Here is a 6,908-nt window from a genome sequence, read left to right as displayed (position 1 = left end):
TTTTGATTCAAAATTATGAAATATGACTTAGTGATATTATATGGAATTGTAAGTAAGATAAATAATAGGCTTCCTTGGGTTTAGTGGATTACGTCCATTGGACCCTTGCGCCGGTCATGGCCCGAAATTTGTGTCGTGACAGAATTAATGATGGTGTAGTCATTATAAGTTATGTGAGGTCTTATGAAAATTTAGCGGATCTGTTTATTAAAAGTCTGAAAGGGACTTGGTAATGAAGACCTCAAGAGGGATGGGTTTCAAGCCTATCAACTAAATCTCCAATGGTGGGAGCTCACCTCGACGCTTGTGGCCAACTTGCAAGTCTTGGGTACTGACCATTCTACCACATGGATGACTGCAAGCACTAATTTATATTTTCCATCCCAAGCTATATAGTGCTTGGTTCCCGTAATGTGTAAGGTAAGGTTGAACAAAAGTTCTTAATAGACTCATAACATGTATATGTTGAAGTGCTATAATTACAGAGTACTTTCGATGAGAGCTACCTATGTGAGTGGAAGTGTGGCCACTTCTAGGAGCAAAAGGCTTGACTCTAACAACACTCATGAATGGATGCAAAACATAAGGCCATAAAACGTGTTGGCAAAACTAGATACAAAGTGAGCAAGGAAGCTTGTGTGTGTTTAGTAGCCCAACTAGTCAAATGAAGAATTGATGGTTCAATGCTTGGTTAACCACTCAATTCAGACTAGAACCAACCACACTCACTAAGTGAAGGTTTAAATTTACGGGATACCTTCATTTATGCACACGGTTCCCAAAGTTGTTGATATTTGAAAATTTTGAAAATGGTGGGGGATTGTTGGTGTATTTTCAAAATCAAAGGTTATGTCACATAATGAAAAGCTATCTTAACTCAAAGGTTATGTCACATAAAGTGACATAGTGTGGCTATTGGATTGTAGACAGGTTTTCGTGTGAATGGTTATCTCTCTTGGTAAAATGACATCCAAAATTTATGAGACAAATTGAAAAAACACCATAAATCAAAAGTTTAAATATGAAGAGTTATTGTTTCAAATTACAACTCCAAGATTATATTTTATGGAATGAATAGTTGTCTTTTCATAAGATGATTATTGAATCAATACCTTTATCCAAAAGTTGTGTCTTGCAAAATGTAAAGATGTCTTTTGGACAAAATGGTGCCTTAATGAAAGGGTTGTGTCTTTGAAGAAGAGACACTATCAAAAACAAAACAAGAGCAGAAAAATCAAGAGCAAGAAAAGTGTTGTGTTCTATTAACATAAACACTTAAGTTCCCATCAACTGCAAAAAAGTCTAAATTTCTTATAATCTACTTGCTGTACAAAGTAGACTCTAAGGCCAAATAACTTTGCAAACCCTCGGGTATATCTAGCGGTCTACTCTCGTAATGTGCAAGATGAAGTTAGACATTGGCTTCATTGTATCCTTAAGGCTATTCCCATTATTCCCCTTTGCATACCGAGCGGTGGGGGCGAAATAAGTCTTAAAGATAATGTCTATTGAAAGGCTTTCCTTGAAGTTAATTTTGCAAGTTCCTTGAGTTCCATCTAAACCCCATTTGCACCAACAAAGAATGTACAAGAAACAAACAGAAAGAGTGCAGAAAGAAAGCTCCACTATGTACAACTTCTCCCCTCCATGAATACTGGCATACCATGTGACTTGTTTCACTAGCAAGTTAGAAATTAACTTCTCTCTAAATTTGTTTGTAGGAATCGTCTTCAATCAACTCTTGTATATTTGTTTTATGACTTTCTATAATTATATTATAATAATCTTTTTATAATAAAAATTTAAAAAGAAACAAAAATTGTATTGCAGCTACTTCATTTATAACCCAACCAAAACCCCGTTGAGCTCCAACCATTCCTTCCATGAACTAAAGAGAGTAGCGAGGGAACAACTCTTTTGCTCAACGACTATATAGTAAAAAAAATTTCTTCTTAATTCTTTGCTTCTATAGTGAAGCAATGGAGCAGATGGAGGACAATGGAAACAAGGCCGACATAATTTCTTTTCGGCCTCGTTTCTTATCCAATCCATCAGAAGAGGAAGAAGGAGATGTTGTAATTCAATCTTCCTAGATTTATTTATCATCTCCAGTGGAAGACCAGGTCCAGGTATAGAATTAAGGATCAAAATCTTTCTTTCATGACTCCTTTCTCACCCCCCAAAAATGGAAGGAGTGCTAGCTATATATAGTTATTACTTTTTATCCTCTCATATAATGATTTATGTGATTGCTTTCTTTTCTTTTCTTTGTTTTCATTTTTCACATTTTGTATACTTTTTAATACTTTTCTGATGCGTTTGGTTAATTTGTTAAAGTTAAAGCTGATTGTCTAATTATTTTCTATGAATGTTGCACTTGGGTGCCTAACTCTTATTTTGGATATCATCAGATACAGAAGCTAATATTTTGATTGGAAAATGGACGAACAACCTCTTTTGCGTATAAGAGACAAAAAAAAAAACAAAAAAAAAACCTCAACATGTAGCTTTGTAAATTTGTAAATCATTAAATACTTTTGGCTCGATAATATATATTTTAATTTTTAAGTTTCAAAAAAATTACATTTATTTTGACTTAATTAACTTTTTATGTTAAATCTCACACATTTACGTTAATATTCTAATCATGTTTATTTCACATTTGTAATTTTTACATTAATTCTTATAGGTTTACGTTCAGGGTTTTCAATTGTTCATTTTCACCGTAATTATTGTTATCTTTATTATTATTCATTTACAAATTAAAATTTGGAAACTATTAAATAATTTTCCCTCAATAATATAAATTTAGATGTCTAATTTTTTAAAAAATTATGTTTGTTTCAACTTAATTATCTTGTTACGTTAAATCTGACTTTTATAATTTTTTACATTAATTCATACAAGTTAATTTACGTCAAGATTTTTCAGTTGCTAATATTCACTATAATTATTTTATTCTTATTATTATTCATTCTTAAATTAAAATTTGTAAACCGTTAAATACTTTTATCTTGATAATATAAATATAAATATGTTTAATTTTTACAAAAAAATATATTTATTTTGACTTAATTGATTTTTTTAGTATTATACAATTTTATTGGTGAGAACCATAACTAATTTAGCTAGGAATTTTATGAGTACAAAAATAAAGCATCAACAGAAATTTAATACAATATAAATAACCCCTAGTTCCTATCTCCTGACAACAACATCCTTTGCCAGAGAATCATAAGTACTATTTGTCGATCTTAACGCATGACATATCTCCCAATTCGTAATTCTTCTCTCGAGATGGTCGATAAGCAAAGCCCGTGCTCTGAAATTCCATGGAGCAAATTGAGGCTGATTAACCCATTTGACGTTGTAGTAGAATCGCTTTCAATAAGAAGAGAATGAGAATAAACCCATTTAGAAGCCACAAAAATAAGAAATGCTTTTTTAATAGCTAGGAACTCAGCTCTATTAACATCACCAATCTTTGTTGCCTTTGAAAAGGTAATAAGCATCCTTCCCTTGAAATCTCTAAACACTCCACCAATTCTTGATTCACCGGGATTACCGGTTTCCACATCGTCAACATTAAATTTAAGTTGACCCTTTGACATTTTTCTCTGTTTTCTTTTCTTTGATAGATAAATTCACTAAATTTGAGATAAATACATTACATTTAGGAATCTGAAAATATTCAGTACCGAAAATTGATCTTCCTTCCACTTAGCTCTAACCCACCAAGTTGTTCTAATTTTAATCAAATCAAAAACTTGTAAGCTATCCCAACATTTAGCATTGAAAATGATGTCATTGGCTTTTGCATGTTTCCTACAGTTTCTCCTTCCCCGTAATGTATCTTGCATTTATCTTTCGAGTTTGAGTGGCCAAGGGGATGGTTTCATGTCCTGAGCAATGGTCCTAGTGTATGGTAGGAAGTGTCTTACTGTCTTGTGTGTTCTTTATGTTCGGGTGTCTTTCTTTCTCCTAGTATGTGAATGTATTATGGCAAGAGGGATTGAACACTAGTGGTTCACTGTTATAACATGAGAGGGACAAATCTCTAGCTTAGAAGAGATTCTGGTAGAAGATGGATGAAAGTTATAGCTATGCTCTGGTTTTGGTGTTGACAACTAAGTAGTTATGTGACACTACTTATGTTTGCCGTTTATGATTGTTCATTTTTGAACACAGTAATAATATTTAAATCATTGGCCTAACAAGAAAAAAAAAGAAAAAAGTTTCATTGATCTTGGACACGTGAAGCCGTGGTCGCAGCCACTGCTAGAAGAGTGGAAAAGGGAGCTGCCCATCGAGTTGTACTCGATGTCATTGCAGTTGCCAGCTTCTGCAATACCTCCCGCTATTTAGGTAAATGAAATTCTGAAAATGTCTAGGAAATTTACTTGTAATCATGAAATTAGGTGTTTAGATTAACCCATCTCATTGCAAACAATAGTTAATTAAGGTCATGTATAAGGCTTTCTGTCCACCAAATGTGATACTGTGCAATCCACGTTTGATATTCCTAGACATGCTTCACTTTAATTGACGATTAAAAACAGAAAATTATCATCATTTTTAAAAATATCTAAATATTTAAATTATAATATATATATTAATTATTAGTTGCCTCATCTTTTAGAGGCTTTTTGTGAGATATCGACCTCTAGAGACTCGTAACTAGAAACAGACGTGATAATACGGACCAGGGGTAATTTCATCATTTGTCCTAGTAAGCCCCTAAAAGTAGTTTTCGAATGTTATTAAGGTCCAAGTAGGCCTAAGGAATGAATGAATGAGGGTAAGATAATGAAGAAGATAGAAATAACGATAATTTTCACGGTAGGGGTAAAACGGTCATTTTGCATCTCGAGTTTAAATTTTTAAGTTTTCATGAACCCGAGCATTTTTAGAGCTTAATGGACCTTATCTTAGTGTCAAAGAAGTAAAAAGATTGTATAAAGGCAATGGAAAGACAAAATGACCTTGTTAAGGGCATTTTGGTACTTTCATGAGAAAATGGATAAACATAAAGCATAAATATCTAAGTTTCTAAGAGGTTCTTCAAATTTCTAGCACTTCTTCTTCTTCTTGCTTTCCCATATTTTTGCACCCTCCATGGAAGCTTGCTTTGAAACTTCCATATATTTCCTCGAGTTAACCTCGATTTTCACGTTTTTGTGCACCCTTTCATAATGTTCTTTGTGCTCTTTTACTTTTTCATCATAAAACCCTCAAAAAACCTTTCCTTATTACATTCTCTCACTAGTTGGACATTCTAGAGAGAGAGAGAGAGAGACTTTCCACATTTGTTTGGAAGCTATTGAAAGAGAATTCAGCTACAAAGAAACCCTAAAGTGAGTGATGAACTAGACTTGGTTTTAAGTTGTTGATAATGGCTAGTAATTGGGATTATGAGTTGTTTTATTGTTGAGTTTGTTTATTCATTTTTAGTGTGATTAGAGTAGTGCAAGGAATAGCCATTTGATATAGTTGAAAGCCAATTAGGAATGACTAGTAGAACTTGAATTAGAAACTAGCTTTTGGAGTGATATTAATGTAAATTGGATTGGTTGTGATATTTTTGTGCGTGATAGGTTCCAACGAGGCCCCATAGCCCCATTTGAACCATTAGTAGAGGTTAGAGTTGATTAGAGGTTCAACAATACTGGTGAGTGAACTTGCATTTCAAAATTATTTTGGAAAATAGAATTGTGTTGAGATGAATTATTTGCATGATTTTATCCAACTTTTCGTTAAAAATGGGTGCTTGGGAACAAGCCCTTGATAAATGCTTTGATGTTGTAAAAGGTGTGAAATGTGTAAAGAGGATGAATTCATGTGCTCCTATATTGTGTTGGTATACATATTTGAATGTATGTTGTGCAATGATAAATAATGTTGTATGATGATAATGAGGTGTGCGAGTAGGGAGTGCACACATGATGACATTGAAATGTGCGAGTAGGGAGTGCACATATGGTGGTATTGCCTTGTGCGTGTAGGGAGTGCACAAGAGCTGAGGAAGGCGGGGTGGTGTAGGTGTTATTTATGATTATATCTATAGATATGTGATAGAATGTGTGTGATTGTAAAATGTGATTATATGGCATGTTATAATTGGCATGATGAACCTTGAGAATTTCCTATTTTCTTGCAAATTGATTTTATTGCAGCACCAAACGAATTTTTAGTGCAAAGGAGGTCCTTTTTACATTTAGGTGCCTTGCTTCTTGCTGCAGCAAGAAAGCACTCTGGCTGTAGCAAGAAACATTTTGTATTGGCCTCCAGCAACTCACTGCAATGAGAATAAATCTCGCTGCAGCGAGAAACTCTTGGGTTTTGGTGTAGTATTTTCACTTCGATAAAGACTTTGACTATGTTTCCGTACGAACTAGGAAAAGTGGTAAACATAAAAGTTGTAGCCCTGCCTCTTAGCTTTCTAATGGTCAAAAAATCAGGTCAATTTAACTTCCGTAGCAAGAGATATGCTAGAAAAACTAAAATATATGCAAACTGACACTGTATCTCATTGCAGTGAGAAACATTCTGTTTTTTGCTGCAGTGAGAAACATTTTGTTTTGGCAGCCTGAATCTCGTTGCAGTGAGAATGAACTTCGCTGCAGCGAGAAACTTGCTGCCATGCTTGCTACCTTGCTTGATTTTGACATATTTTTCACCCATTTAACTTCATGGATTGATCTTGGGTTTTTGCAACACTATGAGGTTATTAATCAAAGTTTGAAAGGAGGAGTTTTTAGTAAGAAATTAAATCAATTGCATTGTTTTTGAAACAAATGCATCATGATTTCCAAATTCTTCCTATCGATTGGTTGTTCCCTTCTTATGTTCACTCACTGAGTTTGTACTCACTATTTTCAATTTCATGTTTTCAGATCAGGAGGAAGTTG

The sequence above is a fragment of the Theobroma cacao genome, chromosome 7 (genome assembly GCF_053813885.1).
Source record: "Theobroma cacao isolate CCN51 chromosome 7, ASM5381388v1, whole genome shotgun sequence".
NCBI classification, from domain to species: Eukaryota; Viridiplantae; Streptophyta; class Magnoliopsida; order Malvales; family Malvaceae; genus Theobroma; species Theobroma cacao.
The sequence above is the reverse complement of the archived record's forward strand: the minus strand, read 5'-3'. Positions refer to the sequence as shown.